The sequence below is a fragment of the Orycteropus afer genome, unplaced genomic scaffold, assembly GCF_000298275.1.
Source record: "Orycteropus afer afer isolate SDZICR_OR568_19922 unplaced genomic scaffold, OryAfe1.0 scaffold00491, whole genome shotgun sequence".
In the NCBI taxonomy this organism is placed as follows: Eukaryota; Metazoa; Chordata; class Mammalia; order Tubulidentata; family Orycteropodidae; genus Orycteropus; species Orycteropus afer.
The window spans coordinates 1,775,127-1,790,081 of record NW_006922078.1 but is presented as its reverse complement, the minus strand read 5'-3'; positions in this window follow the sequence as shown (position 1 = coordinate 1,790,081).

Here is a 14,955-nt window from a genome sequence, read left to right as displayed (position 1 = left end):
ACTCGTGTGGACCTGACATGGAATGAGACAAAGTTGTCGGTCTTGTGCCATCTCCAGTGGCCTGTTTGAGTCCACACTTGTGGCTCCCGTGTCGATCCATCCAGGTAGGGTTTCCCCCATTTTGGTTGACCTCCCACTTTGCCAAACGTGCTGCTCTTTTCTAGTGGTTGTTCTTTCCTGATGATGTATGCAAAGTAAGTGAGGTGGTCTCAGCCTTCGCACTTCCAAAGAACGTTCTGGGTGTGTGTCTTCTAAGACTAATTTGTTTCATTCTTTGGACAGTATATTTAAAAGAAAAAAAAGAAGAGAGAGACAGAGACAGAGAGATACAGATGATAGAGACAGACAAAGAGATAAATAGGGAGAGAAAGAGAGAGACTTGCGTGTGTACGTGCAACAGAAGGAAACCCTGCCTGGTCCGGCACCAGCCTCACAACCATCGCTGTGTTTGAGCCCATTGTTGCTGCCACTCTGTCAATCCATCTCACTGAGGGTCTCCCACTTTTTTGCTGACTCTCTACCAAGCATGATATCTTTCTCCAGGGACTGGTCCCTTCTGACAACATGACTAAAGTACATGAGACAGAGTCTGGCCATCCTCCCTTCTAAGGAGCATTCTGGCTGTATTTCCTCCAGGACAGATTTATTTGCTCTTCGGCTGGTCCATGGCACTTTCAGTATTTTTAGCCAATATCACCGTTCAAAGGCATCAATTCTTCTGCCATCTTCCTTATACATTGTGCAGCTTTCACATGCATATGACGCTATTAAAAATGCCATGACTTGAGTCAAGTGCACCTTCGTCTTCAAAGTGACATCTTTGCTGTGTAACACTTTAATGAGGTCTTTTGCAGCAGATTTGCCCGATTTAATAATCATCTGATTTCTGACTGCTGCTTCCACGGGTGTTGGTTATGGATCCAAGTAAAATGGAATCCATGACAACTTCAGTCATTTCTCTGTTTATTGGGATGTTGCTTACTGGTCCTGTTGTGAGGATTTTTGCTTTCTTTATGGTGAGGTGTAATCCATTCTGAAAGAGGTAGTCTTTGATCCTCATCAGTAGGTATTTCAAATCATCTTCACTTTCAGCAAGTAAGGTTGCGTCATCTGCATGTCATAGGTTGTTAACGAGTCATCCTCTAATCCTGGCGCCATGTTCTTCTTCACGGAGTTCAGTTTCTTGGATGATTTGCTCAGCATACAAATTCAATAAGTATCATGAAAGGATACAACACTGAAGCACACCTTTCCTGGTTTTAAATGGCACAGTATCCCCTTAATTTGCCTCTTGGTCTATGTACCAGTTCCCCATGAGCACCATTAAGTGTTCTGGAATACATTCTTTCCAATGTATCCATAATTTGGTGTAATCCACACAGGCCATACAGTTGAATGAATGCCTTTGTATAGTCAATAAAATACAGGCAAAAAAATATTAGCAAATAAAATTTAAAAATATAAAAAACAATTATTCACCATGGCCAAGAGGGACTTACTTCAGTTAAGAATTCCATTCCTGTTTTCAAAATATCCTTACTATCTTGTTGACTATTTCAAATCCTTAATAAGTTGCAATTTCTATTTTATATAGAAGTTGCCTTTGTTTTCAGTGGGAGTGTTGGACCAAATTACTTAACCCACCAAGACCAGAAATGACTTGGTCCATCTTCTCTTGTTCTTATTAGGTACTATCTCATTGATGGTCGTCTTCTTTTTCACTGCCCTGTAGTTTACTGAGCATGATGTCCTTCTCCAGAGACTGGTTCCTTGTGATGACGTATACAAACTATGTGAAGTAAAGTGCAGCCACCCTCCCTTTGGTCTTCCTTATTCACTGCAAAGGTTTCAAATACAAATGAGAAGATTGAAAGTACCATGGCTCGGATCAGGCACACCCTAGTCTTCAAAGTGATATCTTTAACTCTTAAAAGAGGTCTTTTGCAGCAGATTTCCCCAATGCAGTATGTCATTTGATTTCTTGACGGCTGCTTATATGGGCATTGATTGTTGTTTGAGGAAGAATGAAATCCTTGATGACTTCGTTGTCTTCTCCATGTATCATAATGCTGCTTACTTGGTCCAGTTGTAAGGAGTTTGGTTTTCTTTATGTTGATGTGTAATCCATACTAAAGGATATAGTCTTTGGTCTTCATCCGTAAGTGATTCAATTCTTCACTTTTGGCAAGCAAGGTTGTGTTATTTGCATATTGCAGGGTGCTAAGAAGTCTTCTTCCAATCTTGATCTCCTATTCTTTTCCATATAGCCCAGCTTCTCAGATTATTCGCTCAGCATACAGACTGAAAAAGTATGGTGAAAGGGCAACTCTGACACACACCTTTACTGATTTTAAATCATAAATTATCCCCTTGTTCTGTTTGAAGTACTGCCTCTTGATCTGCAAGAGCACAATGAAGTGTTCTGGAATTTGCATTCTTCATAATGTTATAATTTATAATTATGCACACAGTTAAATGCCTTTGCATAGTCAATAAGATACAGGTACACATCTTTCTAGTATTCTCTGCTTTCAGCCAAAATCTGTCTGACATCAGCAATCATATGCCTTATTCTATGTCCTCTTCTGAATCTGGCTTGAATTTCTGACCGTTCCATGTTGAAGTGCTGCTCCAACAATTTTAAAATTATCTTCAGCAAAATGCTACTTATGTGTGATATTAATGATCTTGCTTAATAACTTCCTCATTCTGTTGTATTATCTTTCTTTGGAATGGGCACAAACATGGATCTCTTCCAGTTGGTTGGACACGTACTTGCTCTTCAAATTTGTTGACATAGACAAGTGAGTGCTTCCAGAGTTGCATCTGTCTGTTTGTTGTAGCATCTCATCTGGTATTTTGTCAATACCTGGATCCTTGTATTTCACCAACGCCATCAGTTCCTTAAATACTGTCAGTTCTTGATCATATGCTACCACCTGAAATGATTGAACATTGACAAGTTCTTTGGGTACAGTGATTCTGTGTATACTTTTTGTCTTTTTTAAATATATTTTTGATGCTTCCTGTGTCATTCAATTTTTTTCCATATAATTATTTAATATTGCAAGTCAAGGCTTGATTTTTTTTTTTCAGTTCTTTCAGTTTGAGAAATATTGAGCATATTTTTCCCTTTTGGTTTTCTAACTCCAAGTCTTTGCAACATTCCATTAAAATTAATTTTGCTGTCTCAAGATTCCCTTTAAAATCTTCTTTCAGCTCTTTTACTTCATCATTTCTTACATTCACCTTAGCTGCTCTCTGTTGAAGAGCAAGTTTCAAAGTCTCGTCTGACATCCATTTATATTCTTCATTTCTTTCCATTTTTTTTTTTCTTTTAATTTTTATTGTGATTTGGGTGAAAGTTTACAGAGCAAATTTGCTTTCCATACAGGAGCTCACATACACTTTGCCTCGACCTTGACTGCAATTTCCTACAATACAGCAGCTCCCCTCCCACTTCCTTCCCATAGCCACCTCTTCCCTGTGTCCTTCTCTCCCATGTATTCCTGTCCCACAAACCGTCTCCCGGTGCATACATAGCCCTACTATTCTCCCATGATTGATCTCTCCACAGAGTATATCTACCTAATATAAATGTTCAACTCATATGCCTGTCTTTTGTTTGACTGGAAGCCATAGGAATGGGTTCAATTCCAGACCTAAAGGGGAGCTAGTCTCAGGGATTCCATCAGACTCTATCAGACCAGTAAACCTGGTTCCCCCCACCTGCTTTTTTTTTTATGATTTTGAGTTTTGTTCCACATTGTTCTCCCTCTCCATCCAGGATCTCCTACACAGATCCTTCTCTGAATGGTTGACAATGGTAGCTGGGCACCATTTAGTTCTTCTGGTCTCACAGTTGTATAGGCTGAGGATCGCATGGTATACCAGTCACTTGGATTAATTGTTTCCATGTTTCTTTGGTTTCCTTCATTCTTCCTTGCTCTGCCTGAGGAGAGACCCATTGTTGCATCTAGATGGCTGCTTTTAAGATCCCAGTTGCTACTCACCAAAGTAGGATGTGGAACAATGTTTTTGTGTAGTATGTTATGCCAATTGAGCTTGATGTTCCCTGAGACTGTGGTCTCAAGCCCACAGGTCCAACTACTTACTCCTTCTGGATAGTTGGGCATGGCCAAGAAGTGACTACAGCCTTGTCCCTTGTCACCTCTACTATCTCCCTGAGAATTCTTACAGAACATACAAATACACCTGTAGAAACATTGTCTTCCAACCCTATACATGGTCATAGGGGCACTGCCCCCTCCATAGACATACGTAATAGTTCAGCCTGTCCACCCATCTATCCACCCGTATATCAAAGTTTACATTCACTGACAACACAATACTGTATGTTCTTTGCTGTCCTTTAAATGAACTTTTGCTTTCCTTTTAATATCCTCAATGTCATCCCACAATTTGTCTGGTCTTTGGTCATTAGTGTTCAGTGCATCAAATCTATTCTTGGGATGGTCTCTAAATTCAGATGGGATGTACTCAAAGTCATTCTTTGCCTCTAATGGACTTGTTTTAATTTTCTTCAGCTTCAACTTAAACTATCATAGGGGCAAGTGATAGTCTGTTCCATAGTCAGCCGCTGGCCCTCTTCTGAGTGATGATAATGTGCTTCTCCATTGTTTCTTTTCACAGATGTAGTTGATGCAATTTCTGTACATTCCATCAGCAAGGCCCAAGTGTATACTTAACATTTTTGTTGTTGAAAAAAGGCATTTGCAATGAATAAGTCATTGATCTTGCAAAATTTTATCATGCCACCTCTGGTGTCATTTTTGTCATGAAAGCTCTATTTTCCAACTACTGATCCTTCTTTATTTACAACTTCCATATTACAATCACTAGTAATTACCAATGCATCTTGAATACGTGTTTGATCAATTTCAGACTGCAGAAGTTGGTAAGAACCTTCAGTTTCTTCATTTTTGGCATTAGTGGTTAGTGTGTAAATTTGAATAAGAGTTGTATAAACCAGTCTTCCTTGAAGGGGTATGGATATTATCCTATCACTGACAGCATTGTACTTCAGGATAGATCTTGAAATGTCCTTTTTCACAATTAATGAGACAACAATCCTCTGCAATTTATCCTTCTCAACATGGTCAGTGGTCAATACCAATCTATTTCAGGTCACTAATGCCTAGGATGTTGATTTGTATGTGTTCTATTTCATTTTTGACAACTTCCAGCTTTCTTAGATTCATATTTTGTACATTCCATGTGTGGTCATTAATAGATGTTTTCAGCTATTTCTTCCCATTTTGAGTTATGCCTCATCAGCAAATGAAGGTCCAGAATGTTTCACTCCATCTACATCATTAAGATTAACTCTACTTTGAGAAGGCAGCTATTCCTCCCTCATATTTGTAGTGCTTTCCAACTTGAGGGGCGTATCTTCCAGGACTGTTTCAGACAATGTTCCTCTGCAATTCATAAGGTTTTCACTGGCTGGTTTCTTTTTCCCCAGATCTTTCTTCCTGAAATGTCTTAATCCTGTCTTTATTCAACTTTAAATTTCCAGCATGTAGCAAATAGCTTTGTACTTAGCAGGTTATCCTTCAATATTTCCACCAAGTCAGTTTGCCATACAATCATGGCATGCATGTTGCTGTGGTGTAGAAACTATGCCACTGTTATGTGAAATACCAGTAGGATTACCAGTGTTAGACAGTTTTCAGCAGAGCTTCCACACTAAGGCTTCCATGAAGAAAGACCTGTTGACCTATGGCAGAAAAACTGCCAATGAAAACCCTTTGCATTACAGCAGAACATCGTTTGACTTGCTTGCCTTGGACAAGTCATAAGGAAAGATCATTCACTAGAGGAAGACATTGTGTTTGGAGAATTATTGGCCAGTGAGGGTGAGGGTGACCCTGGTGGAAGGATTGGCACAGTAGCCACCACAATGGACTCAAACGTGCCAGCAGTTTTGAGGGTGACACAGACTGGGCAGGATTCCATTATCTATCTGTCTGTCATCTCCCTACCTCTTTATCCGCCTACCTAGTCAACATTTGGTGAATGATTAATGAAGTAAATGAAGAAGGAAGGAAGGAATGTGGCATTTTACTTTTTCTGTCGTGATCGTAATGCATGTCCTACTATTTAAACTAATCTGTGAGTTTCTGAGATGTGGGACCATTTTCCTTCTCATCACATCTAACTGGTGCTAAACTACTAATTATGTCCTGAGTTGAGGCAGCTGGAACAGAGCTGAAATAAATGAAGTCTGGTTGAGAAGGTGTGCTTTCTCTTTACACAGATTGTGTGCTTTGTGTCTAGTGAGCTGATTTGACTTGAATTGATTGTATGAGGTGAGAGGGGTGGAGGGACCCCTGGGGAAATGACACTGAGTTAAGATGAGCTCTGAGAGCTGAATCGAGTGTTTGCAGCATAGAGTTTCAGAGGAGACAGCTTGTCCCAGGGCCCTGAGGCCAGGCAGAGCACAGTGTTTGGGAGGTGAAAGAAGGCCAGAGAGGCTAGAGGACGAGAGATGAGGGGCAGTGATACTTAGCTACACAAGAAACAAGCAAGGGCAGATCTTAAGATACCATAAGGCCTGACATCATGATAGGAGACTCAGGCTTTAATCTAAGAGGGAGGCAGAGTCATTGAAGAAAATTAGACAGGGAAGTGAACTGACAACACGTTATCTACACATGCAGAGACATGAGGATTGTATTAACTGGTTGGTAATGGGGAGAATGAAGAAAAGTGGCAGGTTTCAGATACATGTAGGACATCAGAAGGGTATGATGGTTAACTGGATATTGGATATTGTTGTCCCCATGATAGCCATGCATTTGTGTTACTCTGCCACATGTCACACTTGGAGCTTATCTATTTTATGCATTTACACATACATGCACACTCTCACACATACACTCATACACATACTCACAGAGAAAGGGACATGTCAAGGAAAACACTTAGATTTATGGCAAGGATAACCACAATCCACAAATCCTTCAGTAGGAGACACTGAAGGAGGTGCAGATGGGGAAGAGATGATGTTGACAAGAAGAGGTGGGGTTCTGGAAAGGTGACAGGGAGACTCCAAGAGGAGGAATTTAGGTGTCATGCTCCTGAGGAGTAACCAGTTCCTACTCTTTGTTGAGTTACACCCGTCAGTGAGCCTGGGTCCACCCTGAGTGAGCTCCCACTCCCCTGCCATGAAGCCCACCCAATTTTTTGGCCGAGTGTCAGGTCAGCACTCTGGGCTAAGGAGAAGAGGAGGCAAGACTGAGCTTACATTATTAGGGGAATCCCAGGGAATGGCCAAAAGGGGCCAGAAAATGAATCATTAGAACTTACATTGGAAAATGGAGACTGGTCAGGTGGGCCAATGATGGTGTCCTGGAGCACTGTTGAGGTATTTATGGCTCATGTTCATGGACCTGCATGTGGACTTTATATGCAAAACAGCCTGCCCAACAGACCAATCATGGGTGGTCAGGAGCTATGGGAAGAGTGTCCTCATGGAGCTGCTTGCTCACCTCCACGTGATGGTGTCCTCTATACTCCCAGGCATTCTTGGATGACTAGTGGAGGTCAGTCACCAAAGGGCAGTCAGCTGCCCCACCAATCCCATAATTGTCAGCTTGGCACAGTCTGATCAACACTGGGTCATGGATGACACACAATGTCTCTCAGATAGGAAGAAAGCTGTGGGCAAAGGCCAAGCCCAAGTGTGGAGCATTCCCTGCTGGGAGAAGAGACTGCCTCCATGACATGCCTCCTTGGAAGCAGACCTCCCCATCCCTACACACAGCCAGCTCCCCAACCTGAAAATTTTCATGTAAAGTCCAAGCTGGTAAAGGAATGGATGGCCCACCATGAGAGTGGGCTCACTGCCATCCCAACAAGTGGACTTCGAGCAGACCACCTGTGTGTGCATGTGCGCACAGCGACCAGGGTGGGCAGGAAACATGCTGTCCCTCCCAGATCCTGGAACAGCTGTTTATCTTCTGTGGCTGAGGGCAAAGCACCTCTAGGGAATCAGCTTTTAGGCTGACAGATGCCTCCTCGTTCCTGACTGGATGCCTCTCTTGTCCCTTTTTCAGGATGGACTCCTCAGAAATTCCAAAGGCCCCACTCAGACCTCACACTGCCTTCTGCTTTCTCTTCTGCTCAGTCCCAAATCAGCAGGACATTAAGGGTCTGTGGTCCTAATCATTCCCTTATCCGTCACTCAGAGAACACTCTGGGCACATGCGCAGTTCGGGTCCTGGGGTAGTTAACAGGAGAAACAGAGAAATGGCAGCTATCCTCAGGCTCAGCTCCTAAGGGGGATGTAGCCAGTGGCCTGACAGCTATCTACACCATTGGACTGTGTTTGCCAGAGCTGGGTCTTTAGTTTCAATGACACCTTCTCAAAGAGGTCTTCCTGGACTTTCTAATGTAACCACCAAATCTCCCTCTAAGCAACCCCATGACAGTGTCCTGCTTTTATGTTCTCATAGCACATATCACACTAGGAGCTTATCTTTTTTATGCATTCACACTCACATACACTTTCACACTCATATACACATACACTCACACACATACATACACACACAAATATATACATTTATAAACTCACATATACACTCATCCATGCATTCACAATATACACATAACACACACACATGCACTCACACACATGTGTTGATACACATGCACACATACGCACATGCACTTACACATGTGCACACACATGTACATGGATGCACACACAGATATGAACTGCATACAAAGAGGGAGGTTTGCTCATCTTGTTAACTACTGTTTCCTCCATGATAATTTCAGCAGCTGGGACAAAGGAGGTCCCAATGAGTATTTGCCAACGGAATGAGTGGATGGATGGTTGGAAGATGGGTGGATAATAGATAGATGGATGGATGGATGGGTGCTGGATGGATGGAGCCAAACCAAAAAACAAATCCATTGCCATGGAGTCAATTCTGACTCATAGTGACTGTATAGGACAAAGTAGAACTGTTACACAGGGCTTCCAAGGCTATAGATCTTTCCAGAAGCAGACTGCCGCATCTTTCTCCCATGGAGTGGCTGATGGGTCCAAACTGCCAACCTGTTGGTTAGCAGCCAAATGCTTTAACCACTGTACCACCGGAGCTCCTTAGTTGCATGAATAAATGATATGTAAGTGGATGGATGGATGATTGGTTGGGTGGATGGATGGTTTAATGGATGGAAAGATGAACAGATGATGAATGGAGGGATAGATGGTAGAAACACTGATGGAATGAATGATTGGATGGAAGGGTGGATGAATGGATGGCTGATGGACAGATGGATGGATGGATGGGTGGATGGGTGGATGATAGATATGGATAAATGGGTGAATCAATAATAGGTGGAAGGATGAATGGGTGAATGATGGATTGATGGATAGATGTAGACAGATGGAAGGATGGAGATTGGACAGATGGATGAGTTGGTAGGTGGGTGGACTGTTGGACAGATGAATGAGGGGCACCACTGCATAGTGCATGAAACATGGGAGTTGCAGAAATGGGAACAACTTCCAAATTCTGGCTCCATCACTTCCTACCTGAACAGGCAGGGGAGAGGGACACTCTGAGTTTTGTATGCAGAACAGGGATGATGACACTAATAGCACAATTCTGGGACCAAGTGAAGTGAGCTGTGATCAAACCACACTGATCTGTAAACTGCTGTGACTGTTAGGAGCTGATCAAGGAGTTTCACTTCCGGTTACTGAATTGAAGGCCAAGAAGAGAGTGGCCAATATTTTTACCATGGACTTGTCTATCTATAATAGTGAGAATTTGGAAAGACCTTAAATATTCCATGAATACTTAAATATAATTTGATACAACCACATTGTAAATGTACGGATGAGGAGCTGTGTCCATGCCATTGTCAATAACATCAATACAAATTTTGATTTATGGTCTTACTGCAAACAACAAAACACAGATATTTGTGTGAACATGTTCTGGGAGAGGCCACAAAGTGCGACAGATTAGAGAACATCTCTGGAGCTGCCTGGGTTCCTGTCTGACTCTGGTTCCTTGCATCCATTTAACATCTTAAACCTCCATTGTGTCCTGCCCAAAAGAGCAGGGTCTGCCTGCAGGGGATGCTGCTGAGACTGAGGGAGGCCCCGTACAGAAAGCCTCAGAAAAGTCGGGGCCCATGGCAGGATCAGGTATTTCCTTATATTCAGTTTGAACCATTATTATTTTTAAATAAAGAAGTGAGAGGTCTAGAAGATCTAGAAGAAATATGCTGACAAAAGCAGTAATAGTTTTAGTGTGAGCGATGGCATTGGTTTTCTTTCTTTTTGTTTTTCTTTTTAATTTTTGTCTACTTTTTATAAACAAGGAAACAAACAAACAAACAAAAACCTGTTGCCATCTAGTTAATTCCAACTCATGGAGACCTCATGAGTTACAAAGTAGAACTGTCCTATAGGGTTTTGATGGCTGTAATGTTATGAAGGAGCCCTGGCGGTGAAGTGGTCAAAATGCTCAACTGCTAACCAACAGTCTGCAGTTTAAACCTACCAGCTGCCCCATGGAAGAAAGATGTGGCAGTCTGCTTCTATAAGATTGATGGAAACCCTATGGGACAGGTTAACTCTGTCTTACAGTCTAGCTATGCGTCAGAATCAACTTGATCACAAATGGCTGTCTTTTTTCCCAGCGTCTTGTGGAAGCAGGTCAGCAGGCCTTTCTCCTGCAGTGCCACTGGGTGGGGTCTAACCACCAGCTTCAGGTTAAGAGTTGAATGCAAACATTGGCGCCACCCAGAGACCCCTATTTTCCATAGTAGGCATGTTATATTTTAACAATTAGAGGGAAAAAATACTTCTGAGAAAATGGAGAGAAGCTATTTCCATTCTTTTGAGAGGAATTCACTGATCCCACCAAGTCCCTGATGGGTGAAGGGACAGAGGGCTCAGGGAGGGCTGGGTGTGCAAAGCTGCCTCTCCTGAGAACTGAGTGGTCTGGGGCCCAGGCAGGAGGGGCCGAGTGCCTCCTCTCAGATAAACTCACTTCCAGTCATTTCCTCACTCTTCCTCTGAGAGCTGACGGCAGATGAGCCAGTGCCCTGAAGACTTGCCAGGCTCCTCTCACACCTTCTAGAACACTCCGCCATTTGGCACTGCCAAGCAGCCACATTTTGACAGTGAAGCAATTCTTTCACTCATCTGCCCTGTGTTTCCTTTTTTTTTTTTTTTTTTGGTTTAGCATAAAAAGATTGCCTTTCCCCTGAGGTTATTCTAATCCCCCCTGTTTGGGATGATTAGAGCTCTCCCAGGTGTGCAGCAAGTGGGAGCCTTACTAGGGTTACCCAGTGGCTAGTATCTGACCTCCCGTGATCATCCTTGCCTTTGTAGGTTTGCTGATGGGAGGTTATCAGAGTTTCTTGAGTGAAGATGGAAGACCCAAGGGGCTTTCTGTCCCCGACAATTTGGGGACAAACTGTGGTTTGTTGTTGGTTTCCCTGGATTCTGACTCATGACAACCCCATGCATGCAGAGTAAACAGGGCTCCGTAGGGTTTTCAAGGCCCTGGCCTTTTGGAAGCAGGTCACCAGGCCACTGTTCTGAGCTGCTTCTGAGTGGGTTCTAACTGCCCACCTTTCCTTCAGTCGTGGAGCACGTAACCATCTGTGCCATCCAGGGGCCCCAAGGCAAGCCACTTCTGGTGGCCCCTGCACTCTGTGGCTTGTGGATGAATGTTAATATGGTCTTCTTGCTGCCATGTCTCATCTCCTCCTTTATAAGGACACCACTAATACAGGATTAGGACGCACTCTGCTCAAGTAGGACCTCAAGTTAGCTTAACTGCTAACATCTTCAAAGACACTATTTCCAAATAAGGTCATGTTCATAGGTACAGGGAGCAGGACTTCAGAAGATCTTTGAGAGATGCAATTCCACCAATAACAGTGGCCTCACTCCATTCCAGGTCCTTCCACTTTTGTATCTCTGGGTATTTCCTCAGCCCCCTGCGCCATGTGCGCTGCTGTTTATGCCCATTCTGCAGTAGACAGGAGCATTTTAAAAAGGGAAAGGGGACATGATGTGTTGAGGTTGAGAGGAAGGACGTGGTATGTGGTTCATTATGGTTAGTGATCATTGCTGTTTCTGAGCAAGGTCCCCACCTGTCCACTTGGAGAACAGAGAAGATGGCAAGTGGTAGCTCCTGGAAGGGTTTGGGGCCAGCCCATTCTGCCTCACCTGAAGAGACTTGAGTTTGTTTGGAACCTACCTTAGCTGATGCTCATGCTCAAAACCCAGAAGAAAATTGTCTCACATGGGAGCAGCTCTGACCTTTTCCTGAAGCTGCAATGTGCCATCAGCAGTGATGATTGGAGTGTACTATCACTTCTAGTGCCTAAGGCATCTGACTGCTAACCAAAAGCCTGGCGGTTCAAACCCACCAGCCACTCCTCGGAAGGAAGATGGCGCAATCTACTTCCATAGTGATACTGCCTCAGAAACCCAAGGAGGGGTCACTATGAGTCAGGTCTGACTTGACAGCACATAACAACAGCAACAATCACTTCTGGTATCTCACCATCCCTTCTAGACCAAGACTGTGGCCATGCACCATAAGACACTGCCTAACCAGTGACTACAAGGAACATGGGGTAAAGGCAGATGTGGTGTTCAGTCCTAGCACAGTCAGGTACTGGGGATTAAGCCTGGAAGGAGGCCACCAGGAGACTTGAGACCCATGGGCTCTGAGACCTTCTCAGTGCCTTCAGGAAACTGTAGGCATGCTTCCCTGGGTGCTAATAGGGGAAGACACCCCTTCTCCCAAGTCTACAGTTTATACTTAGTCATTTAGACAGAAATCATCCCGGCAGCAAATTTTTACAGCCGTGGCTCAGGCAGCCTTTTTGTGGGTAAATAGTTAAGAGCTATTTTTCCATAAATTAGCAAGAGAGAAAGCCCATAACGTATGCCAGTAGTTTAAAGCTGCTGTTCTCACACCACTTACATGGGGCCTGCTTAGAAGTGTATGGCATCCCAGTGTGTCAGCGTGGGCAGCCCACAGCCTTCCAAGGCCATGAGAGTGTGGCCAAAGAGGGCTGCAGCCAGCTCACTGACTGTCCAGCCTGAGAACTGGGACCTACCGTGATGATTGGGGAAATTTAAATAGTAAAATAGAATTTATTATTATTTAAATTTATTTTCATATTTAAATGTAATATCTGAATCTGAGAAACTGGACTATATGAAGAAGGACACAGCATCAGGATTTGAGGAAGACTCATTAACAACCAGCAATATGCAGATGACACAACCTTGCTGGCTGAAAGTGAAGATGACTTGAAGCACTTAGTGATGAAGATCAAAGACTAAGCCTTCAGTATGGATTATACCTCAACATTAAGAAATAAAAACTCCTTACAACTGGACCATTAGGCAGCATCACAATAAATGGAGAAAATATTGATGCTGTCAGGGATTTCATTTTTCTTGGATCTACAATCAATGCCCATGGATGCAGCAGTCAAGAAACGAAATGACGTATTGTACTGGGTAAATCTGCCACAGAAGACTTCCTTAAAGTGCTGAGGAGCAAAGATGTCACTTTGAAAAGTAAGGTGTACATCACTCATGTCATGGTGCTTTCAGTCGCCTCCTATGCATATGAAAGCCGGACAATGAATAACGAAGACCAAAGAAGAATTGATGCCTTTGAATTGTGGTGTTTGCAAAGAATACTGAAAATACCATGGACTGCCAGAAGAATGACCAAATCTATCCTGGAAGAAGTGTGAACAGAATGCTCCTTAGAAGCAAGAATGACCAGACTTCATCACACCTACTTTGGTCACACCTATTTTGGGGCAGGAGGCAAGTCTAGGCCCCAAGCTCCCTAGACCACAGAGTTGTAGGTTCCAGGTAGGAATTAGGTAAGGGGAAGTCACAGAGGTTTCCAACAGATGAGGGAGACAAATTTGTCTGTCAGTTTGTCATCCTGTGAGGCTTGTACATTGCTGTGAGGCTTGGGGCTGTGTCACTGGTGTTTCAGATGCCAGCAGGGTTGCACATGGTGCACAGGTTCCAATGCAGCTTACAGACTAAGATAGACTAGGAAGAAAGATGAGGCCATCCACTTCTCAAAAATTGGCCAGAGAAAACCTTATGAATAGCAGAGAAACACTGTCTGATGCATTATGGAAACTTTATGAATAGCTTGGAAACATAGTCCAAAACAGTACAGGAAGATGAGCCCCTTGGGTCAGAAGGCACTCAATATAAGACTGAGAAAGAGCTGCCTCATCAAAGTAGTACCAACCTTAATGATATGGATAAAATAAGTCTTTCAGGACCACCATGTGCTGACATGGCATGACTCAAATTGAGGAAACAGAGCTGCAAACATCCATTAATAATTGGAACAGGGAATGTATGAAGTATGAATCTAGAAAAATTGGAAGTTGTCAAAAATGAAATGGAAAACACGAAGGTTGTATCCTAGGCATTAGTGAGCTGAAATGGACCAGCTTTGGCCATTTTGAATCAGACAACCATATGATCTACTATGCCAGGAATGACAAATTGAAAAGGAATGGTGTGGCATTCATCATCATAAAGGATGTTTCAAGATCTGTCCTGAAGTACAATGCTGTCAGTGATTGGATAATATCCATACGTCTACAAGGAACACTTGTAAAAACTACTATTATGTAAATTTATGCACCAACCACCAAAGCCAAAGATGAGGAGATTGAAGATTTTTATCAACTTCTGCAGTCTGAAATTGACCAAACAGGCAATCAAGATGTGTTGCTTATCACTGGTTATTAAAATGCAAAAGTTGGAAACAAAGAAGAGTCACCAGTTGTTGGAAAATTTGGCCATGGTGACAGAAATTACACTGGAGATCACATGATAGAATTTTGCAAGACCAACGACTTATTCATTGTAAATACCTTTTTTCA